The sequence below is a fragment of the Diceros bicornis genome, chromosome 17, assembly GCF_020826845.1.
Source record: "Diceros bicornis minor isolate mBicDic1 chromosome 17, mDicBic1.mat.cur, whole genome shotgun sequence".
In the NCBI taxonomy this organism is placed as follows: Eukaryota; Metazoa; Chordata; class Mammalia; order Perissodactyla; family Rhinocerotidae; genus Diceros; species Diceros bicornis.
The window spans coordinates 52,267,978-52,294,258 of NC_080756.1; the positions used below are offsets into that span (position 1 = coordinate 52,267,978).

The following is a 26,281-nucleotide window of genomic DNA, read 5'->3' on the forward strand; positions in this document are numbered from 1 at the left end:
ATTTGAATCACATTCACAGAAAAAATTACTTTTCCATCGTATTATTGCTAGAATCTGCATTGTCTAAAATAAATTTCAATTATTATTCAGAATGTCAAGAGTGTCCAAATTATTCATTTTTATTGACAAATATGCAATTTCAAACACTGCCTGATTTCTCCCTGCCTTTTCCACTTTATCACATCTGGAATATTTGCTGTCCTTTACTTCCAGACATAACTCCTGTCTACCCCAATACCTAGTATGATTTAGAATAATTCAGTTCCATTAGATTCTTTAGTCTAACTGGCCCAGTAGTAAATCTTCAAAAATGTCTTCCTCAAATGTTTTTCATAATCACCAAAACCAGGAATTAACCTAATGTAGGATGCCTTAAGCTCAACATCATCTCCAAGTGACATTTCCCTCTAGCCATTTTTCAAAGATATTACTCTGGAGTTCTGAATAATTACCAGCCCCTAATACAAGATTATTGACCAGGGACCATGAATTAAAGACAAATTTGTAAATTGAAAATATTATCTTTCAGAAAAAAGGTAGCATCAATACTTGGGTCAATAACAATGATCATCAATTAATAATTGGATCAATTAAATTTTCCAAAGTGAAATTTCCTATTTGAGATGACATAATACAGATGTCATTGATTACAGCCCCTTTCCAAAAACAAGCCCAAAAATAACATTGAGAATAAAAAACCAAAGGAAATCATACATACATACATATATAACATACGCTTATATAGTATATATATTTATAATGTGTTTTATATACATCTATATTATTACTCACTTTTTATTTCAGTATTATTTCTTGACACTTTGAAATATCTACTGTTTTTTCACCATCTACTATCCCATTGTAGATAGTAGAAATATCTACCATCCCATTATAGATTCCTTTCCCATTAGCAATAATTACAAATGAACACATGGAAATTCTACTTTTCCAAACAAGATTCCAGCTACATCCTCCCCTGATACACACTACCTTTATCTCTAGTCCTTCACGACAAATGAGATCGTTAAAGTATACATCCTTCTCTCCTCCATTTCTATATATCTAATACCTCATTCTGTCCTCTCATTGTAAACTGCCAATGAGAGAGCTGCCTTGTGTTTCTGACCCATATTCCTAACTCTGCTATTTCAATCTGGAGGAAAAAGCAAACAAAACAAAACAAAGCACAAAAACAATCCAAGCTTCTATTTGCTGTCTGGCCCAATGTGGTGAGGATGCAGGAACCTCCGGGTTTAGATTCGTGTGGCAGCACCCGACACAGTTGCCCTGAGTTCACTCCTGCTTGGTGTGTCCTCAACCACATTCATGGGCTTCCAATAGTATCCAGTAGGTTAAGGTTCTGGATTCTTTCTGTAGTATAATCCAGTCTACTTCCTAAATTTAAAGGATTATAAAATACAAATGGAATTTTGGCATTATTTTCAGTGTCTTGTTTTTTTTTCCCCTCATTACAAGGAATGAGGGAAAACAAATAAAACAAATGAATCCATTTATAATGGTATATTTATAAACCACATTTCTTAATATCTTACACAACAAAATAGTTTATATATACCATATATACAATATACCATGCCCATGTTCATTTTATTCTTTTTTTTTTTTTTTTTTTTGTGAGGGGATCAGCCCTGTGCTAACATCTGCCAATCCTCCTCTTTTTTTTTGCTGAGGAAGAATGGCCCTGGGCTAACATCCATGCCCATCTTCCTCCACTTTATACGGGACGCCGCCACAGCATGGCCTGCCAAGCAGTGTGTGAGTATGCGCCCGGGATCCGAACCAGCTAACCCCGGGCCGCCACAGAGGAGCCCGAGCACTTAACGGCTTGTGCCACCAGGCTGGACCCTCATTTTATTCTTTTGATCAAAAATGCTCTTCTCGTCTGTCTCCAAATTTTTCATTCAAAAGTGGCCATTTCAATGTCAGTTATAACACAAATTTCAAAGCTAAAATTTATTTTTGGTTATTCTGTGTATTCCTGCTGAAGCATTTATCACATTATATTCTTTTTATCTAAAGAATAGTTTAATTAGTCTGTGGATACAATTAATGGTTATGTAACTAAGGGAAGAATCACTCTTTCATTCATCTTCGAATCCCAGCACTTAGCATAATTTTAAACACGTTAGAGCCCAGTGACTTTCACTGGCTTCTATAATTTTCTTAGATAAAAGTATTATTCCCAGCAATTCTCGCTTATATGGCTACTATAAATTCATTAGAGATTTTTTAAGATAATGAGAAGACATTTGCAGCAATTTTTTGCATTATTAAACATGTTAAGGAAGCCGGTTGGAAAAGAGTTCTTTAAGCATGTAATTTTAGTTGAAGCCAGTTTTAATTGTAAAGTCCCAATCTCCTGAGGAAAATGCCTTAACTCAAACCAGCTAGAAAAATTCAACAAAAATAAAGAGTTACCAGTCGGAGGAGATAATTATCTCATCCAAGATGTTGTAGGCTATGTAATTATTTCTGGGAGATCATTCCAGCCAATATTTATATAACCTCTGGAATTTTATAAATTCCTACAGGAAATAGAGATGGTTTGTTAAAATAACTCTCTTATTTTTGTCTATTACCTCACAATATAATATCTTACATATTACTTATTTAAAGTAGTATTTTTGACATTATACTGCTACTTTTCAATGCCATTAAAAAAAATGGAGACAAAGTGTTCCTTACGGTAAGATTTCCTCCAGAATTTATACATTGGTTACTGTCTCACAAGGAGAAGGATCTATCAATCCATGTATAACCTTAACTTAGGGTCAATGAAGTTCACAAACTCCAGGATTCAAATATTGAGCAGTAAATATTCAGTCCACGGGCAAAGGAGGTGGTTAATCACTGTAAACACAAGTTAATAGAAACAGCAAGAGTAGGAGAAAAATGTAGCAAAGTCAGATGAGAGTGGTGATAGGACAGAATTTAGAACCAGTCCAGAATTTTGTAGCCAGAGTAATAGTTTATTCTCATCTTCCAGACATTGTTTTGAGTAAATAACTATGAATGGATCATTTGAAAATGATCAGATGAAGAGACTATGGATTGATTTCTCCTCTTCTATAAAGGAGGACAAAGCTTCTTAGAGTAGAAAAGCTGAGACTTGTGGGAAAATAAATTTTTTGCCTAAAAAATAAATATGTAATTGCTACCTGAGTGACCAGAAATGCTGGGATAATAAGTAAAACATGGAGATATTATTTAGATATTAGAAAAAGGAAAATAAATAAATACACAAATAAACTTTCCAGAGAACTCATTTTTCCTAGGACCTAGGGACTCAGTGCAATACATCTGCTTGGCAGTTGCCTTTGCCAACCCCTCTTAATTCTGCTTTTTTATACATATTTTATTCAAAATACCCTCTTATTATAGTATACATTGACTTTTTCTCTCAGTTAAAAGAATACAAATAGGTGGAAACAAATAATCTCCTCTTATGTAGATTTTACGGAATTCAGATCCCTCAGGAATAATTTCCAGATATTCTGGTTTTAGTAAATGCTGAGAAATCGTGTTCTGAAATTTGATCCTAAAGTTCCAGTTTGGAAATGCTGAAGTTCTTCTTTAAAATTTTGTAGTTTATTCACTTTTCCCATTTCTATCTTCAATGTTATGTAAACTCCAGACCAAAAAAAATGTTCAACAGAAATTTTTAATGCCTCAATAGTCATCACCTCCTCTTTGCTGAAATAGTATTAAGAACATTAAAGGTCAGGGAAGCAGTCACTTCACAGGAGTGAGAGAAAGAGACTAAGTACCACATTGTAAGTCCCCTCTGTGAGTATATCACCTATAATCATTCCAAAGCCTCAATTCAGAGCAAACTTTTTTGTAAAAACTCATGCCACTCTAGGTGTTTTCCCTTTTAATCAAAACATGGGTGATACCTACACATGCTTCCTGAGACTCCCAGTCCAATCACCAGCAGAAGGCACAGAAGAGTCAGAGCCAAGGCCCTTTGACGCCATACCTGGGAAGGAGCAGGAGGCGCTGTGGAAAGCAAAATTAGCAAAGAGGTCTGGCAATGGTATACATCTTAATTTGAATCATTCACTCATTCATTTTGTCTTTATGTCTTTCCTAATGTGTCCTTGGTCAAGGAATGTGGTTTGCTAGAAACTCAAGGACGTTTTTAAATACCTTTTTAAGAACAAGTCAAAAATATTTTGTTAGTTGTTTTGCATGCAAGCTAGTTCTCACAAGAAAGGCTGTTAATTGGTAGGCTGATTCAAGAAACAAAGAGGCAAAAATGGGGTTTAAGAAAGAGAAGTAAGAAAACCAATCAATCTGAATACAACATATCCTGTCTATACAAATTTGGAGAAAGAAATTATGAACTTTATATTATAATTTAATTATTATTAATTCACTACGTGAATCAAATTATCTTGTGTATATATGAGTACTAGATATTTCAAAAATATAATTCAGAGATACCAAGAAAATCTTACTAAACTTCTAGTCTTTGTCCTACATGTCACAGTTGTTTATACAATAATATTGTGAAAGAGAGAAAACTGCAAATAAAATGTGAAACAACTTTTTTAGATTTTGGAAAATAGTTAATACTGAAAGAACTATCTCGTCAAGATCTTATCTAAGGTTAGAAGTATGACCTCAAGAACTATATTTCTTAAGAATTATTTTCTCAATTATTTATGTAGTTACTTATTCAAAAGTTATCTATTGAGTACCTTCTATATACTAAACGCTATTCTTGGTGCCAACAATACAGAAATGAGCAAGACATACAAGTCCCTGCTCTCATGGAATACAAATTTTAATTGTAAATGAAAATAAATGAATAGATAAATAGATAGTTCTCAAATTGTGCTACAGTATGCGGAGATTTGAAACTAACTTATATTACAGAGAGCAGGTAGTTCAGATCTTACAGCCAGTGAGAATCAGTGTGCCAAATCAGTGGGACTGATTACAGGGAGCAAGAACATCTAGTTCAAAGACCCTAATTTGGGGAAAAACCTTAACTATTTGAAATACAGAAAAAAATCACAGTGGCTAAAGAATTGTGGCCAAGATGAGAAATGATGTTAGAGGAGGTCAAAGAAAAAGGCAGGAGACAGACTATTCCCAGTCTTTGTTAATCACAGTAAGGGAATTGCAGTTTTTTGGAAAACCACTGAAAGAGGTTAATCAGGAAGGGAAAATAATTGAGTTGTTTTCTCAGAAAGACACTGTTACTACATCTGGAGAATGAATTGTAGGGCTGCGGTATCTGAAGTAGGGAGAATAGCAAGAAACCTATTGCAGTATGTCACGTGAGAGAGAATAGTAGCTTGAAATACTAGTATCAGAAAACGTGATGACCCATGGATAGAGTAAGAATACATTTTGAAGTTAGAATTTATAGTACAAATTTATGAAATGTTTATGAGAGATTTTTGACTTGATAAAGTTGGTAGATAATAAGATATGAACATTTATAGGCAGTATAGCATAGTGATAAAAAGCATAGCACATTCTCTAGGGCTAGTATACCTGGGCTTGAAGCCTGGTTCTGCTGCTTATCACTTGTGGGACTGTGGATAAGTAATCAAACCTCTCTGTGTCTTAGTCTGTAGTGGTTAAAAAAAGAAAGCCACAAAGCATTAGAGATTAAGTGATTCAGTATTTTTAAGATGATTAGAACAGTGCTGGCACCTAGCAAACACTTGGTGATTGTATTTAAATATGTATCTATATTTGTATTTCATGAAGTGAGGATTATTGGGGAGAGGGAACAGTTTTAAAGGAAAAATAAATATTTCTATTTTTGCCATTTAAAATTTGAAATGAAATTAGAATTTCATATTCATGTGGAAATATGAAACAGGCACTTGTATTTTCTAGTCTGAAGAGCCAAGGAAAGGTCATGAAGAGATATTTGGGATTCATTATGTTTGAATCCAGATGACTGAATGAGGCAACTTAGCAAAGTACATTTAGTGACACAAGAAAAGGGGACCCAGGACAGAGCCCTGGAGTGTTCCATAATACAAAGTTTGACCCAAAGGGAAGAGTGAAAAAAGAAGACTGAGAGGGAGCAGCCATTGTGATGGCAGAAACCATGAAGATGTGTCCATGAGAATGTGCAACAAAATTCTCTAAAGAAGAAGGACTGTTAAACTTTGTGAATGCTCCAGGGAAGTCAAGTAATAAAAGAACAGAGATCTGGGGGTCCAAGATGGCAGCACAGAAAGATCCTGAACTCACCTTCTCCGAGGGACATACCAAATTTATGTATGGATACAGATCATCTCCCTCTGTAAAAGATCTGAAAACTAGATGAACCACTCTCCACAAATAGGGTAAAATGACCACATCAAGAGGGGTAAGAGAGCAGAGATAAGGTCTTGCAAAAAACCCCACCCCCACCATGGTGACACAAAACAGGGAGGGATCTCACCAGACAGGCTCTTCTCCTGGAGGAGCGAGAAGTTGGTGCCCCACATAAGGCACCCCAACCCCTGAGATCTGCACTGGAGAGTCAAGCCCCCAAAACGTCTGGTTTAAAAACCAACAGGGTTGATGTCCAAGGAACTCAAAGTGTTATAGGAAACTGAGACTCCCCTCTTAAAGGGCTCATGTGTAGTTTTACTCACCCAGAGACTCAGTGAAAAAACAGCAGTTTGAAAAACTCCTAGCCTATATGTGAAGGAGATTCATTTGTTAACCTAACTGCATAGGCTGGAGGGGCCAGGGACAATTGAAAGGCTCCCTGGTGATGGAGGCCCTGGTGGATGCCATTATTGCACTCCCCACTGCTAGCACATGTGGGTGAGCTCAGAGATGGCACCCTCCCACCACCTAGCTAGGACAGGATGGGGCAGGCAGTCATGGCACTGAAACCAGAAAGCATGGGTGGTTGCAACACTCTCCTGCTCCCTAGCTGGGGCTGACAAGAGTGAGCAGTCATGGCATTCTCTTGCTCTTAGCCTAAAGCTAGGAGGGCAATGTTAAGACATTTTCCTGCTGCCTTCCTGAAGCCAGAGAATGTGCTCATTCCCTAAACTTTGCAGCTATCTTGCTAAAGCCAGTGGGTGCATGCAATCCACACAGAGGATACCCCTTAATTGCCTGATGCTGGTGGCCAAGAGGGCTGGCATACCTGAGCTCTACAAGACTGCAAGAATCAGAAAGACAGTTTTTAGCAGGCTACCACCCCTAGGGCACTGTACAGAAAGCAGATTGAAACACAAGCCCAGTCTTCCTGTGAAAAAGGACTATTTACTTAGCCTGGAACATCAGCCTGAGGGACAGGCTTCAGGTTTCCTACATACTTAGATGCTAAGGAGACACAATCAGGGAACATGAAAAGGGAGACACTATCTTTGCACACCCCTTTGGCCTTACCACAGCTCAATGAGACTTCTCAGAAAGGAGCTCAACTCTCATCTGGAGCCCCCAAATCTCCAATGATTGCCCAGGGGACACCTTCAGATCTTCTGGGCTGGAGGCCAGCAGGGATAACGATAGCAGTCCCATAGGACTGTATATGTTTGCATAGATTAAAAGCTGCTGCCTGAGGGTCTGGTTTCTAATCAGTCTCAAATTAGGTGCTAAATGAGATTCCTCCCTATGGAACACTGACAGATCTTAGAACACCCTCAACAATGGGGCCATAGCAAGAATAAATCAGGTGATCTAGCTAATCACAAAGGTTTGAGGGACAACCAAGAGCTAAAGCAAACAAGAGAACAAGACAAATTCCCAGAAAAAGACCTTCAGGATATGGAGATAAGTAATCTTCCTGATAAAGAGTTCCAAGTAATGGTCATAAAAATGCTCACCAAATTTGGGAGAAGAATGGATGAACACAGTGAGAACTTCAACAAAGAGATAGAAAATATAAGAGAATCCCAAACAGAAGTAACAGAGCTGAAGAATACAATAAGTGAACTGAGAAAACCACTAACTAGAGGGGTTCAAGAGCAGACTGGATGAAGCCTATGAATGGATCAATGAAATGGAAGACAAACCAACAGAACTCACTCAGACAAAGCAGCAAAAAGAAAAAAAAATTTAAATGAAGATAACTTAAGGGACCTGTGGGACAAAGATCAAGCAGAATAACATTCACACTATAGGGATCCCAGAAGGAGAAGAGTGAGAGAAAGAGGCAGAAAAATTATTTGAAGAAATAATGGCTGAAACATTCCCTCACCTGGGGAAGGAAACAGACATCCAGGTTGAGGAAGCCCAGAGAGTTCCAAATAAGATGAACCCAAAGAGATCCACATCAAGACACATTATAATTAAAATGGCAAAAATTAAACATAAAGAGATAATCTTAAAAGCAGCAGAAGAAAAACAAATTGTTAATACAAGGGAAACCTAAGAAGACTATCAGCATAAGATTTCTCAGCAGAAACTTTACAGGCCAGAAGAGAATGGCATGACATATTCAAAGTGCTGAAAGAAAAACTTTCCAACCAAAAATATTCTATATGGCAAGGTTATTACTCAGATTTGAGAGAGAGATAAAGACTTTTCCACATAAGCAAAAACTGAAGGAGTTCATCACTACTAAACTGGTCTTACAAGAAATATAAAAGAGACTACTTTAAGCCTAAAGGAAATGGCACTAATTAATAACAAGAAAATATATGAAAGTAAAAATCTCACTGGAAAAGGTAAATATATAGTAAATATAGTGAATTAATCACTTATATAGCTACTAAGACAGGTAAAAGACAAAAGTAGTAAAATTAGCTAAAACTACAATAATTAGTTAAGGGATACATAAAATAAAATGATGTAAAAAGTCACATCAAAAATATAAAACATGGAAGAGGGAGCAAAAATGTGGACTTTTGTAATGTGTTCAAATTTAAGTTGTTATCAACTTAAAGCAGACCATTATATACATAGGATGATATATATAAACCTCACAGTAACCACAAAGCAAAAACTTACACTAAATACATAAAGGAAAATGAGAAATAATTCTAAATATCTAAAGAAAGTCATCAAACCACAAGGAAAGAGACAAAGAGAACAAAGGAACAGAGAGGAAAAACAAAAACAGTCAGAAAACAATTAACAAATGGTAATAAGTACATACCTTTCAATAATTACTATAAATGTAAATGGACTAAATACTCCAATCAAAAGACATAGAGTGAATTAATGGATTGAAAAAAAAACAAGACATATAGACATATCTACATTCTGCCAACAAGAGATGGAAGATGATACTCCAAGCAAACGGCAACCAAACAAAAAGTAGATGTAGCCACACTTATAGCAGACAAAATAGACTTCAAGCAAAAACAGATAGCAAGAGACAAAGATGGACATAGTATAATGAAAAGGGGACAATTCATCAAGACATAACATCTCTTAATATATATGGACCTAACATCAGAGCACCAAAGTAAATAAAGCAATTATTGACAGATCTAAAGGGAGAAATTGATAGCCATACAATAATAGTAGGGGACTTTAATACTCTACTTAGTATCAATGGATAGATCACCCCAACAGAAAGTCAACAAGGAAACATTGGTCTTTTTTGTGTGTGTGTGAGGAAGATTGACCCTGAGCTAACATCTGCCAATCCTCCTCTTTTTGCTGAGGAAGACTGGCCCTGGGCTAACATCCGTGCCCATCTTCCTCCACTTTATATGGGACGTCGCCACAGCATGGCTTAGACAGGTGGTGCATCGGTGCGTGCCCAGGATCCAAACCGGTAAACCCCGGGCCGTCGCAGTGGGAGCACACACACTTAACCACTTGCACCGCCAGGCCGGCCCTGGAAACATTGGTCTTAAATGATACATTAGACCAGATGAACTTAATAGATATCTATAGAACATTCCATCCAAAAACAACAGCATACACATACTTCTCAAGTTCACATGGAACATTCTCAAAGATAGACCATATATTGGGAAACAAAATAAGTCTCATTAAATTTAAGAAGATTGAAATCATATCACACATCTTTTCTGACCACAATGAAACTAGAAATCAACTAGAAGAAGAAAGATGGAAAATTCAGAAATATGAGGAGACTAAATAACATGCTACTGAACAACTATTGGATCAATGAAGAAATCAAAGGAGAAATAAAAAATACCTGGAAACAAATGAAAATGAAAACACAACCTACTAAAATCTATGAGATGCAGCAAAGGCAGTACTAAGAGAGAAGTTTTTGCAGTACAGGCCTACCTCAAGAAACAAGAAAAATTTCAACTGAACAATCTAACATTACACCTAAAGGAACTAGAAAAAGAAGAATAAACATAGCCTAAAATCAGTATAAAGAAAGAAATAACAAAAATCAGAGCATAAATAAATAATGTAGAGACTAAAAAGACAATAGAAAGGATCAATAAAACTAAGAGCTGGTTCTTTGAAAAGATAAACAAAATTGACAAACCTTTAGCTAGACTCACCAAGAAAAAGAGAGAAGGCTCAAATAAATACAATGAGAAACTAAAGAGGAGAAATTACAATGGATACCATGGAAATACAAAGGATTATTAGAGAATACAATGAGAAGCTATACAGCAACAAAATGGATAACCTAGAAGAAATGGATGAGTTCCTAGAATGAGACAACCTTCCAAAACTGAATCAAGAAGAAACAGAGAATCTGAAGAGACTAGTCACTTGTAAGGAGATGGAAACAGTAATCAAAAACCTCCCAAAAAACAAAAGTCCAGGACAAAATGGCTTCTCTGGTGAATTCTACCAAACATTCAAGGAAGATTTAATACTTACTCTTCTCAAACTCTTCCAAAAAACGGAAGAGAAGAAGAGGCTTCCTAACTCATTTTATGAGGCCAAGATTACCCTGATACCAAAAACAGACAAGGACAACATGAAAAAAGAAAATTACAGGCCAATTTTGCTCATGAACATAGATGAAAAATTTCTTGACAAAATACTAGTAAATTGAATACAACAATGCATTAAAAGGATCATACACCATGATCAAGTGAGATTTATTCCAGGGATGCAAGGATGGTTCAACATCCACAAATAAATCAATGTGATGCACCACATTAACAAAATGAAGAATAAAAGTCACATGATCATCTCAATAGATGCTGAGAAAGCATTTGACAAGATTCAGTATCCATTTATGATAAAAAGTCTCAATAATATGGGTATAGAAGTAAAATACCTTAACATTGTAAATGCCATAAATGACAAACCCACAGCTAACACAATACTCAATGGATAAAAACTGAAAGCTATTTGCCTAAGAACAGGAACAAGACAAGGATGTCCACTTTTGCCACTCTTAGTCAACATAGTATTGGAAATCCTAGCCACAGCAATTAGGCAAGAAAAAGAAATAAAAGGGATCCAAATTGGAAAAGAAGAAGTAAATCAGTTACTATTTGCAGAAGAAATGATACTATATACAGAAAACTCTAAGAACTCCACCAAAAAACTTTTTGAACTAATAAATGAATATAGTAAGGTGGCAGGTTACAAAATCAACATACAAAAATCTGTTGTATTTCTATACACTAACAACGAACTAGGAGAAAAAGAAATCAAAAATACAATGCCACTTACAATGGCAACAAAAAGAATAAAATACCTGGAAAAAACTTAACCAAGGAGGTGAAAGATCTATAAACTGAAAACTATAAGACATTGTTGAAAGAAAATGAAGAAGACACAAAGAAATGGAAAGATAGTCCATGCTCATGGATTGGAAGAATTAACATAGTTAAAACGTCCATATTACCTAAAGCAATCTCCATATTCAATACAATCACTATCAAAATACCAACAACATTTTTCACAGAAATAGAACAAAGAATCCTAAAATTTATATGGAACTGCACAAGATCATGAATAGCCAAACTAATTCTGAGAAAAAAGAACAAAGTTCGACGTATCACACTCCTTGATTTCAAACTACACTACAAAGCTATGGTAATCAAACAGTATGGTATTGGCATAAAAACAGACACATAGATCAATGGAATTAAATAGAGAGCCCAGAAATAAACCCAGCCATATATAGTCAATTAATTTGTGACAAAGGAGGCAAGAATGTATAATGAGGAAATGACAGTTTCTTCAATAAGTAGTGTTGGGAAAACTGGACAGCTACATGCAGAAGAATGAAACTGGACCACTATCTTACATCATATACAAAAATTAATTCAAAATGGATTAAATACTCAAATGTAAGACCTGAAACCATAAAACATCTAGAAGCAAATATATGCAGTAAGCTCTTTGACATCAGTCTTAACAATGTTTTTTTGGGCCTGACTCCAAAGGCAAGGAAAACAAAAGCAAAAATAAACAAAAAGGACTACATCAGACTGAAAAGCTTCTGTACAGCAAAAGAAACCATCAATAAAATGAAAAGGCAACCCAGCAAATGGGAGAAGGAAAAACAAACGTAGCCTAAAATGAGTATAAAGAAAGAAATAACAAAAATCAAAGCATAAATAAATAATATAGAGACTAAAAAGACAATAGAAAGGATCAATATAACTGAGAGCTGAATGGAAAAATACAAAGTTTCCAGGTACAGTGTGGTTTTGAATGTTATATCTTTCAATATTTCTTTATCTCTTTTCATTTTTGAATCCTTGATATGTCCTTTCATCTAACTAAACCTCTTCTATATTTTACTAAGTTGGGAAAAGATGTCCAAAAGAAGTAGGAGAAATTTTATGGGAACATATGCTTAACTTGGTAGAAAATCAAATGAAATCTTCTAAAACTTCTCTTTGTCTGTTTCTCTTTCTCTTTGCCTCTCCATTTCTCTCTTTTACACAGACACACATACACACTCACTAGCATTTTCTTATTAAAAAAAAACATTAAAAAACTTGACTTTCCTGGGCAACATATGGTCCTTGTTTCATGGCTTCCTTTGATGAGAAAAAAAAAGAAAATTTGCAATCCAGTCATGTGAAAATACTATCCTCTCTTAATTATCTTGAGTTTGGTATTAAAAAATAGAAAAATCAGAGTGACGTCAGCATCATGGCGGAGTGAGCTTTCCTGTGAACTCTTCCCCCGACAAGATACAACAAAAGCAACAGTCACAGACCAACAACGGAATCCCAGACAGTGAAAACCTAGAGCGGAGGGATCCACACTGCCGCACATCTGAGAGCGGAACGTGCTGGGCCCCCGGAGGAAGTGGGAAGAGGTAAGGAGAACTCCTCTCCCTCCCCAACAGATCAGCGATCCCGGTACGCGCGGCTCCCAGAGAGGGGGGAGGGGAGGCGGGGAAACCATGGCTCTTCGGTCTCTCTCAGCCAGTGGGAAACTCCCGCACAGAGGACTCAGAGGAGCCACAGGGCTACCATCAACATCTGAGCACCCCAGAGAGCGGATAAAGAGGGGCAAACGAGAAGCCTCCCACGTCAGGGACCCAGAGGGCAAAAGAGAGAGCTCCCCCCTCCCCGCAACCCGGACTCTGCAGCTCGACCAGACCAGACCTAGCGATCCGAGGCAGATCTGATCAAACGACTGGACCCGTGGATCGCAGCGGGGAAAAAAAAAAAAACAACACTGCGGATCGCAGCAGAAAAACAGGGGCAGAGCGCAGGGGGCTTAGACTACACAGCCCTTTACCACCAGACAGTGGCGGCAGGTGGAAATTGCAACCAGAGACTTCCAGGATGAGGAAAAACAAAACCAACACAGGAACCACAATGCAAAAATATATGAAATCACCAGACCAGAAACAAAATGACAAGCACCCAGAAATCAACCCTGAAGACACAGAAATCCATAAACTAAATGACAGAGATTTCAAAATAGCTATCATAAAAACACTCAACGAAATACGAGACAACACAGACAAACAATTCAATGAGATTAGGAGTTTTTTCACAAAAGAGATTGAAATCATAAAGAAAAACCAATCAGTGCTGATGGAGATGAAGAACACAATGGAGGAGATAAAGGAGAATCTGGAATCTTTAAAGAACAGAGCTGACAATATGGAGGAAAGAATTAGTACTTTAGAGGATAGGAATACAGATATACTCCAGATGGAAGAGGAGAGAGAACTAAGACTAAAAAGAAATGAAGAAAGACTCCGAGAAATATATGACTCTATTAGAAAATGTAACATAAGAATTATAGGTATTCCTGAGGGAGAGGAGAGGGAAAGAGGAACAGAGAGCTTATTCAAGGAAATAATAGCTGAGAATTTCCCAAATATGGAGAAGGAGCAGGAAATACCAGTAAGCGAAGCCAACAGGACGCCTATATATATTAACAGACAAAGGCCTTCACCACGACACCTAGTGGTAAGGCTAGCCAGGGTCAATGACAAAGAAACAATATTAAGGGCAGCTAGACAAAAACAAAAAATAACGTACAAAGGAACTCCCATCAGGCTCTCAGCGGATTTCTCAACAGAAACTTTACAGGCTAGAAGAGACTGGAATGATATATTCAAAATACTAAAAGACAAAAACTTTCAGCCAAGAATATTCTATCCAGCAAAAATATCCTTCAAATATGATGGAGAAATAGTAACTCTCCCAGATAAACAAAAGCTAAGGGAGTTCATGGCCACGAGACCCCCACTACAAGAAATACTCAAGAAGGCCCTCAGGCCTGAAAAAAAGAAGAGAAAGGGAACACAAAGCTTGGAGGAAGGAGAAAAGTAGGTAGACAAAATCAGAGAAATAGTAGATCTTTACCGGAATAGGTTAGCAACCACTTAAATACTAAACTCAAAGATCAAAGGAAGAAATTCACCAAAAATAAATTTAAGCCCATCACTGTAAACACACAGCCACAACACAAGATAGAATAAGGTATAACAAGAGCAACTTAGAAGGGGAAGAGGAAAGTGACTGAATTGACTTAGTATAAGGAAATAGGAGGCTATCAGATAATGGACTATCTCATACACAAGATTTTTTGGCCAAACCTCAAGGTAACCACTAAACAAATAATCAAAGCAAAACCACATATGATAAACAAAGAGAAAACTAGAAGAATCATAAGACAGAACAACCAAACTGAATTGGCAGTCCAAAACAAATGGGACAAGAAACAAAGGAAATGCAAAAGAACCAGAAAATAAGTGACAAAACAGCAACATTCAGCCCTCATATTTCAATAATTACCCTAAATGTAAATGGATTGAACTCTCCAATCAAAAGATACAGAGTGGCAGGATGGATTAAAAAGCAAGACCCAACAATATGCTGCCTTCAGGAAACACATCTTAGCACTAAAGACAAGCACAGGCTCAGAGTGAAAGGATGGAAGACAATACTCCAAGCTAATGGCAAACAAAAGAAAGCAGGTGTTGCCATACTCATATCAGACAAAGTAGACTTCAAGATAAAACAGGTTAAGAAAGACAAAGAAGGGAAATATATAATGATAAAAGGGACACTACATCAAGAAGAGATATCACTTATAAATATATATGCACCCAACATAGGAGCACCAATGTACATAAAACAACTATTAACAAACCTAAAAGGAGAAATCAACAACAACACAATAATAGTAGGGGATCTTAACACCCCACTTACAGCAATGGATAGATCATCCAGACAAAAAGTTAATAAAGAAATATTAGACTTAAATGAAAAACTGGACGAGATGGACCTAGTAGACAAATACAGAGCACTCCATCCAAAAACAGCTGACTACACATTCTTCTCAAGCGTGCATGGAACATTCTCTAGGATAGACCATATGTTGGGAAACAAAGCAAGCCTCAATAAATTTAAGAAGATTGAAATCATAACAAGCATCTTTTCAGACCATAAGGCTATGAAACTGGAAATGAACCATGAAAAAAAAACTGGGAAAGTGACAAAAATGTGGAGATTAAACAACATGCTACTGAACAACCAATGGATCATTGATGAAATTAAAGGAGAAATCAAAAACTATCTGGAAACAAACGAAAATGATAACATGCCATATCAAACCATATGGGATGCAGCAAAAATGGTCCTGAGAGGGAAACTCATAGCGATACAAGCCCACCTGAACAAACAAGAAAATGCCCTAATAGGCAACCTTAAATTACACCTAACAGAACTAGAAAAAGAAGAACAAACAAAGCCCAAAGCCAGCAGAAGGAGAGAAATAATAAAAATCAGAGCAGCAATAAATGAAATTGAGACCAAAAAAACAGTAGAAAGGATTAATGAAACAAAGAGTTGGTTCTTCGAGAAGATAAACAAAATCGACAAACCCTTAGCCAGGCTTACTAAGAAAAAAAGAGAAAAGGCTCAAGTAAATAAAATTAGAAATGAAAGAGGAGAAATTACAATGGATACCATGGAAATACAGAGGATTATAAGAGAATACTATGAGAAATTATATGCCAACAAATTGGACAATCTAGAAGAAATGGATAAATTCTTAGACTTATACAACCTCCCAAAATTGAACCAAGAAGAAATGGAGAATCTGAATAGACCAATAACAAGTAAAGAGATTGAAATAGTAATCAAAAACTTCCCAAAAAATAAAAGTCCAGGACCAGATGGCTTCTCCAGTGAATTTTACCAAACATTCAAAGAAGATTTAATACCCATCCTTCTCAAACTATTCCAAAAAATAGAGGAAGATGGAACACTTCCTAAATCATTCTACGAGGCCAACATCACCCTGATACCAAAACCAGACAAAGACAATACAAAGAAAGAAAATTACAGGCCAATATCGCTGATGAACATTGATGCAAAAATCCTCAACAAAATATTGGCAAACCGAATACAACAATACATTAAAAAGATCATACACCATGATCAAGTGGGATTTATACCAGGGATGCAGGGATGGTTCAACATCCGCAAATCAATCAACGTGATACATCACATCAACAAAACAAAGAATAAAAACCACATGATCATCTCAATAGACGCAGAGAAGGCATTTGACAAGATACAACATCCATTTATGATAAAAACTCTCAATAAAATGGGAATAGAAGGAAAGTACCTCAACATAATAAAGGCCATATATGACAAACCCACAGCTAACATCATACTCAACGGGGAAAGACTGAAAAGCCATTCCTCTGAGAACAGGAATGAGGCAGGGCTGCCCACTCTCACCACTCCTGTTCAACATAGTACTGGAGGTTTTGGCCAGAGCAATTAGGCAAGAAAAAGGAGTAAAAGGAATCCAAATAGGTAACGAAGAAGTGAAACTCTCACTATTTGCAGATGACATGATTGTATATATATAAAACCCTAAAGAATCTGTTGGAAAACTATTAGAAACAATCAACAACTACAGCAAAGTTGCAGGGTACAAAATCAATCTACAAAAATCAGTTGCATTTCTATATGCTAATAATGAACTAACAGAAAGAGAGCTCAAAAAGATAATACCATTTACAATTGCATCAAAAAGAATAAAATACCTAGGAATAAATCTTACCAAGGAGGTGAAGGACCTATACAATGAGAACTACAAGACATTATTGAAAGAAATCCATGATGACATAAAGAAATGGAAAGATATCCCATGCACATGGATTGGAAGAATAAACATAGTTAAAATGTCTATATTACCTAAAGCAATCTACAGATTCAATGCAATCCCAATCAGAATCCCAAGGACATTCTTCACAGAAATAGAAAAAAGAATACTAAAATTTATATGGGGCAACAAAAGACCCCGAATAGCTAAAGAAATCCTAAAGAAAAAGAACAAAGTAGGAGGCATCACAATCCCTGACTTCAAAACATACTACAAAGCAATAGTAATCAAAACAGCATGGTACTGGTACAAAAACAGACACACAGATCAATGGAACAGAATTGAAAGCCCAGAAATAAAACCACACATATACGGACAGCTAATTTTCGACAAAGGTGCTAAGAACGTGCAATGGAGAAAGGAAAGTCTCTTCAATAAATGGTGTTGGGAAAACTGGACAGCCACATGGAAAAGAATGAAAGTGGACCATGTGCTATCGCCATTCACAAAAATTAACTCAAAATGGATCAAAGACCTGAAGGTGAGACCTGAAACTATAAAACTCATAGAAGAAAATATAGGCAACACACTATTTGACATTGGTTTTAAAGGAATCTTTTCGGATGACATGCCTACCCAGACTAGGGAAACTAAAGAAAAAATAAACAAGTAGGACTTTATCAGATTAAAGAGCTTTTATAAGACAAATGAAACCAGAATCAAGATGAACAAACAACCAACCAGCTGGGAGAGAATATTTGCAAAACATACATCTGACAAGAGGTTGATCTCCATAATATATAAAGAACTCACACAATTGAACAACAAAAAAACAAACAACCCGATCAAAAAATGGGCAGAGGAAATGAACAGACACTTCTCCAAGGAAGATATACAGATGGCCAATAGGCACATGAAAAGATGCTCAACATCACTAATCATCAGGGAAATGCAAATCAAAACAACACTAAGATACCACCTCACGCCTGTTAGAATGGCTATAATCACCAAGACAAAAAACAACAAATGTTGGAGAGGATGTGGAGAAACAGGAACCCTCATACACAGCTGGTGGGAATGCAAACTGGTGCAGCCTCTATGGAAAACAGTATGGAGATTCCTCAAAGAATTAAAAATAGAGTCCCTATGATCCAGCCATCCCACTACTGGAAATCTATCCAACGCACCTGAAATCAACAATCCAAAGAGGCTTATGCACCCCTATGTTCATTGCAGCATTATTCACCATAGCCAAGAAGTGGAAGCAACCTAAGTGTCCCTCGACTGATGATTGGATTAAGAAAATGTGGTATATATATACAATGGAATACTACTCAGCCATAAAAAAGACAAAATCGTCCCATTTGCAACAACATGGATGGGCCTGGAGCGTATTATGTTAAGTGAAATAAGCCAGAAAGAGAAAGACAAACACTGTATGATCTCACTCATATGTGGAATATAAACCAACACATGGACAGAGAAAACTGGACTGTGGTTACCGGGGCAGTGGGGGTTGGGGGTGGGCACAAGGGGTGAAGGGAGTCATATATGTGGTGATGGACAAACAAAAATGTACAACCCAAAATTTCACAATGTTAGAAACCATTAAAACATCAATAAAAAAAATAGAAAAATCATAAAAGATTGAGTGTTCAATGCACTTATCAGTGCCTTAAAAAAAAACCTTTATAATCATTTGTATGACACTTTTGCCAGCTTTAGTAAAAATGGGAGGATTAATTAAAAAATCAAATTGAAGGATCATTGTTGATTCACTAATAACTACAGTGCAGGACTTCTACCCTTACTTTTCTGCCACCTTACAACACATCCACAGCTCAAAATCTTACCATTTATCTCCAATTTGTCAAACTCCCAGATGTTTTCTGTCTTACTGGAGTCCTGGAATTTTAGATCTGCATCAGTACTTCTTCAGACATTGATGGCTATGAAGAGAAATTCGACAAACTGCAAAAAAAAAAAAAAAAGATGGCAGTGAACTTACAGAGTTAATGTTAAACAGGAGTTGTGATTTTAAACTTCTGTTTGTAAACCGAAGCTTAAACTTCTGTTTTTAAATCCACTGTACCAATCACCCACAGGTCTACAAATGAGCTGCAGCACATATGTGGCCTCAGAAAGAACAGAGATCTGTTGCAAGAGGGAACATCTTTCTTCCTCTTATCTCTTCCTTTTTCTCATTTCTCTATGTCTCCCAACTACAGAAAGCAGTTTTTAAAATTGTGTTTGGATGTTATTAGTGTCCTGCAAGGGGGCACAAATCACTAGCACCACATGGTGCAGATACAACATAGAATTTATTGGAGAAAAGCTCTCAGGCAGAGAAGACAGAACATGGTCCTCAAACACTCACATTTCTACAGCAATGGCCTGGCATAGGTGTCCCGTATGTGTTGTGACAAAGGTCCTGATAGAGGGAGTTTGCCTTAGCCAGGAGACTGCACATGCACAGAGAGCACTCCCAGAGAGAGGGAGAGCGTAAGCCCCGCCCTATCACCCTGTTACGTGGTACGGGTTAGCCTAAGAGGAGCTAGGGAACACCTGGTTTCTCTAGTAACAAGAGACACATTTAGGGATCTGGGGCCCAGGAGCCATGCCAGGGAGAATGCATACTGACGGCCAAGGTCGGTTTACCAAAGACTCTAGAAATAGCTTTGCAGGCCAGGAAAACTGAGATCAGTCTTGCTGTCTCTGCAGACGGGCTCAATCCAGACCAAAGAGGTTATTATTTTTTTTTCTGGCAGGCAGGTAGAATATAAGTAGTAAGCCTTGAGCAATTGGAGTCCCTCAAGTTTCATCTTCTCAGTTCTTGTATAAATTTTGTCCTTTTTTAATGATCTTTTTGTAGGACGCATCACGTGATACAGGCTACAGTTCTATGGTCAGAACTGGAAATCTTCCTATTGTTCATTGTATAAAACCTACTGAGCATATATGTATACACAGGAGCAAATGGTCAAACAATACATCCACACCAGTTTTTCTGGGACAATATTTACTAGGGAACAATATCACAGATGCAGAACCAACTGCAGTTGCGTAGCTTTCCTCTCACCTATCTCACACTGGGGCAACATGCAGTAATCTAGTAGGTCTGGATATCAGACTCCATGGAGGAGATTCTGATGCTGCACATGGGTGTTTAGAGGTGTGGCTGAGGAATGGCAGCCTCTCTGCTGGCATGATTAAGGAATGCATTCTAAGCTTTTTGGTCACGGCAATATGACATGGGAAAATCTTGCTTCTCTTCTGTTCTGCTGCCTCAGTATTTTTGCGACAGAGCCCACCAGCCTCCCTCCCTATGTCTGTAACTGGAAGATGTGTCAGAGCCTACCACCTGATCCCTCACTTATGCATGCTATCCAAACTGTCTTAAGCACTCAAGCATAGCCAGTTACTTTGCAGACTTAAAGGAGCTAATCCTGAAGCAAATCAGTATTGGATGAGTTAATTCTTACCTCTCGTTTTAGTCTTGAGTCCAAAGTGTGGTTGACATTTAACCCACTCCAAGTGAGCAAACACTTCAACCTGTAAAGGCTACAAGGCTGGGTCACCAGAGCAGATAGCCACCGGAAGGGAAGACTCAGGACCACTTAGCATGTAGAAAGCTGGAAAGTACGTAACTCCTGCTTTTACAGCAACAAAGCAAAGCTGGAGAGTCTGCAAATTCACAACTTTCTTAAATCCATCAGAGATCTGAGGTCACATGGCAATCAACTAAGCTGAAATCGAAGGAAAGACAGGTACCTCCGAGGAAAGACAGGGCATGAAATCTTGCTTACCTGGGGTGAATACTCAACTCATATAAGCTGTTACAACCAATTCAGCTGAAGCTTTTAGCTAGTTGCTAAAGGCAGAGTGTGATTTTGCATGAGAGCTTAGAACCCCTGAGAGCTGCAGACACAAAGGCAAATCACACCCACGGACCTCACCGGATGCTGCAAGTTTGAGGGCAGGTTAGGAGACTTTAGAAAGTTTCTCTTATGTTGCAGGCCTGGGGGAGATGAACAGCAATCGTTGTGCAAAAGACACAGAGCCCCACCTGGAAATTTCTCCCCTGTGGAGCAAAAACCTTAAGCCACTGGGGGCAAAGCAGGAAATTCTCCCTGTCAGGCCACAGGTAAGGATTCATTACAACCAGAAGCGAAACAGAAACATATCTATACTCTTGGGGAAAGACAGGAAAATGTTGTGATAGTATTTACACTGGCTTCTAGAAAGCTCTAGGTACTCACAGTGGTAATTCCTTGATACTCACCCTGTCTCAACTCTCCATGTTCCTCCAGCGTTTCTCTCGTCTTCAGATGAACTGCTTCCCAGCATGTCATGTTGTCTTTTCCACTTCCCCTTTCTCTGGGTCCTTTCCACCCTTGAAGGGGCAGCAATCCCTCTTGACTTTGGTGCACATTCTTTTCCTGTCCTCAGTCTCTGGGCTGTATCACTACTTAAGGGTTCACAAAGAAGTATAAGCGGAGAATTGAGAAAAATCCCAAACAAAGCCCTAGAGTGCCGAACAATTTAAAAGATAAGAAAAATTGTTGTGACCTAACTAGAGTTGTCAGGTAAAATACAAGGTATCCACTTAAATTTGAATTTAAAACTGAAAATGATTTATTTTTTGTGCACGTATTCTTCATGCAATGTTTGTATTTGTTGTATTTGCAATATTTGTTGTTAAGTTAAAATTTAACTGGGAATTCCAGATTTTAATTTGCTAAATCTGCCCACTCTACACATGAGGAGGTTGGCTAGAAAAAAGGAGAAAATCTGTATAGGTAGTAATAATTCTTTTAATGAGAAGGAAGGTTTATACTGACACATGCTAAAGTATACTCTCCCCATCCCTCTACACACATATCAGTCATCCTATCTATTACCTAATCCCAGGATGTTTCATATTATTGATTGAGTATTTAGGTGCCCAGTTACCATTTTCCAAATGACTGAAAGGCATCAAGAAATTCATTGTGTTTTTTATGCAATGGTTGCCTGCTACTTTAGGCTCTGACCATCACAAGTCTCAGAAAGCTTACTGAATGAATCAGGAGCACAGCTACTGAGGTTTCTGCAAAGTTAGTTTGCTAGTAAAGGAAACTCCATAACACAAACTTCTAAATCTCAGCTGCCACAACAGGTGGAGTGAAATAACACAAAACTGAAACATAAGTACTGAGACACCAGAATGCTTGGTCCAGCAGTGCCCATCTCCACCTCTCCTTATTTCTAAGGGCAACCGGAGATCTGGAGGGGAACCAGCACCCTACAAGCTCAGCGCAGTAGTCACTGGGGGTGAGAGCGGTCAAGGGAACGTTGCCAGGCAACAGACTCAACCCCAGACCATCTTCAGATCATTACACACTAAACACTGGTTGAGTTTGTTGCCTGGCAACATTCTCTTGACTGACCTCACTCCAGGGACTGCTGTACCATATTCTTGGTTACTGCCTTTAGAGGCAGTTGGATTCCAAATTTCACATAATATAATTATTAATAATATAATTGTTTTTATTCTCCACTTTGTCTAAAACATTCAATACTCATTCTGAAGTAACTCATCTCAAAATCCATTGCTAGAAAACACGAACAAAATTGGGGAAAATGTATAGGCATATGCAATGATTTAAATGTTTTTAAAAGGCTGTATGTTCTGAGGAATCATAGGAAACAATTCCTTCTGAAACAGTTCATAAAATAAATAGGAGAAAACTTCAACGCAACCATGAGATTCCAGAAAACAGTGTATTTATTTTAAAAGCAATCTGTATGACTGAGATATTGCTTAAGGTTCTGCTTCTCTTCCCTCCCACGTAACAGAAACTGATATCCCCAAGTTTACAGTCAAGGAAGAACCATTAACCCACAACCCTCAGCCACATTCATGAAGATGGGAAGAATGCACAGACATGGATCAGAGGAAAGGCAAACAGGTGAATCCGGTATTTTGAAAGGACTGTAGCTTCGCATGTACACACAGAAATTAGCTTTCTTCTTTCATTCCATTAAAGTCACTCTGAGACTTTTATTTCTCCACACCTGGATAGTTTGGGGTCAGTCTCACAGTTTTGTGGTTCCTCTCAGTAACAAGAACAGTCTCATTTCAGAAATTATTATGTCTAACATAATATCAAAACTCAACTCTTCCCTGTTTAATTTAAAACCTCTTCCCTGCTCCGGTCTATACTATTTCAGACCTGGGAGCCTACAGAGGGTGGGATGTGCTGTTTGCTTCCACATTTTTCCCTAGCTTCATCAATTCCTCTATTTATCAGCTGCTGTTCTGACTTCTAATGGGGAAGAGAAAACTGGAGGACAAGAAGAACATATGTGTGCTATTGATGGCTTCCCTACTGAGTGATTTTGTAGGTTTTTCAGAAATCACCTTATTTGACTGCTGCTTACTTCCTGTCAGAGATACTTCTCTTGAGCTGGTTCCTCCTCAGCTTTGGGGGTTCTATAGACTCTCACTACTAGGGTTTCATTTCTTAGAGTTCTCTTGGATACTTTTTTAAAAAATTGTGGTAAAATACACAAAACATAAAATTTCCCATCTTAAGCATTTTTACGTCTACAGTTCAGTAGTATTAAGTACATTCACATTGTTGTGCAGCCAATCTCCAGAACTCTTTTCATTTTTGCAAAACTGAAACTCTATACCCATTAAACAACTCATCACTTCCCCCTCCCCCAACCCCTGCCAACCACCATACTTTCTGTCTCTATGAATTTGACTACTCTAGGTCCCACATATAAGTGAAATCATATAGTGTTTGTTTTTTTGTTACTGGCTTATTTTACTTAGCGTAGTGTACTCAAGGTTTATCCATGTTTTAGCGTGTGTCAAAATTTTCTTCCTTTTAAAGGCTGAATAATATGCCATTGTATGTATATACCACATTTTGTTTATCCATTCATCCATTGATGTATACTTGAGTTGCTTTCACCTCTTGCCTATTGTGAATAATGCTGTTATGAAGATGAGTTTATAAATATCTCTTCAAAACTCTGTTTTCAAATCTTTGAGGGTGTATTCCCAGAAGTAGAATTGCTGGATTGTATAATAATTCAATGTTTAACTTTTGAGGTACCACCATACTGTTTTTCATAGCAGCTGCACCGTTTTACATTCCCACTAACAGTGCACAAGTATTCCAATTTACCCACATCCTCATAAAATTTGTTATATTCTATATTTTGAACATAAATAGTTATCCTAATTGTCTTATCTCATTGTGGTTTCAATTTGCCTTTCATTAATGATTATTTGTTGAGTATATTTTCATGTGCTTGTAGGCCGATTATGTGTCTTCTTTGCAGAAATATCTATTTAAGTTCTTTGCTCACTTTTTTAATTGAGTTGTTTGGGGGATTTTGCTATTGAGATGTAGGAATTCTTTATATATTTTGAATTCTAATCCGTTATCAGATATACAATTTGCAAACCTTTTCTGCAATTCTGTACACTTCCTTTTCACTCTGTTGATTATATCCTTTGACGCACAAAAATTTTTTAAATTTTGATATGGTGCAACTTAACTATTTTTACTTTTGTTTTCATGCTTTTGATGTGTTATCGAAGAAATCATTGCCAAATCCAGTGTCATGAAGCTTTCCTCATAAGTGTTTTATTGTTTTACCTCTTGCATTTAGGTCTTTGATCTATTTTAAATTAATTTTTGTATACAGTGCAAAGTAAGGGTCAACTTTATTATTTGTCATGTAGATATCCAGTTTCCTCAGCACTATTAGTTGAAAAGATTGTCCTTTCTCTGGTAGATGGTCTTGGGACTCTTGTTGAAAATGACTTGAGCACACAGACAAGGATTGATTTCTGGGCTCTCTATCCTATTCTGTTGGCCTATATGTCTGTCTTGGTGCCAGTACCACACTGTTTTCATTACTGTAGCTTTGCAATAAGTTTTGAAATTGAGAAGTATGAGACTTCCCACTTAGTTATTCTTTTTCAAAATTGTTTTGAATATTCGAGAACTATTACATTTCCATATGAATTTTAGGATGGATTTTTATGTTTCTGCAAAAAACACTGTTGGCATTTTGGTAGGGATTGCATTAAATCTGCACTTGATATGTTTTATAATCACCCTAAACCAGTTTCCCAAGGTGGGATGCACATCTGTTTCCACTGTGTGATTGGTGGAAATAGATTAGCTCCCTTGCAGTCTTTTTTCTCTTTGCTCTGCTGGCTTCAGGCTGCGCCATAAGTCATTTTTAGCCTTCCCTGGGTAGGGTCAGATAATGGTCACTACCACTTTAACACCAAGGGACACACTTGTGTCCATTGATTGGTCCCTTTGGAGCTATTATCACTTGTTTGGAGATGAGTGGGAAACAGTTTCCCTCTCTCAGTGTGGATCATTGGGGTGATGCACAGCATAATGATAACTCTTCCAAATACATTTTTCGTTTGTTGTTTGTCACTTAAATTTATTTGTACTCACAGGGAGAATCGTGGTTTAATGTAAGTCAACTTGATTTTACACTCTTAGTAGCTCCTGCATAAGTGATAGAGTACCTGGCTTTGGGATACAAGAATACTTAGTGCTTCTGAATTTTTCTTCACCTTTAACATCTCAGCTAAAGCTGAGCAGAATGGGTTTTTCACTTTTTAAGACTTTGTTATACTGTGTGCGAGGAATATTGGTACTATCTCTTTCTTTGTGTCTTGCAATCAGTAAATAAACCCCTTACACACATACACACATTTTATTAAATCTTTTGGTAATAACTCTATATCAGACACTATTGGTTACATATCACAATCCATTGTCCTCTTCAACATTTTAGGTGGAGTCCT

The 26,281-nt window shown here is 37.3% G+C and overlaps 1 long non-coding RNA gene across 2 annotated transcripts in view; it reads right to left on the reverse strand.

The window, feature by feature from the left end:
• Positions 1 to 19,483, reverse strand: part of LOC131416354 (uncharacterized) — a 50,899-nt gene extending 31,416 nt beyond the window's left edge. The window contains exons 1-3 of one of the 2 annotated variants that reach the window (XR_009222585.1): positions 19,299 to 19,483; positions 3,922 to 4,020; positions 2,440 to 2,546 (exon numbers count right to left, since the gene is read on the reverse strand). This is a non-coding gene — a long non-coding RNA (uncharacterized LOC131416354). The remainder of the gene's footprint in view (positions 1 to 2,439; positions 2,547 to 3,921; positions 4,021 to 19,298) is intronic. The other variant, XR_009222586.1, reaches the window with a different exon arrangement.
• Positions 19,484 to 26,281: the final 6,798 nt, after the last annotated feature.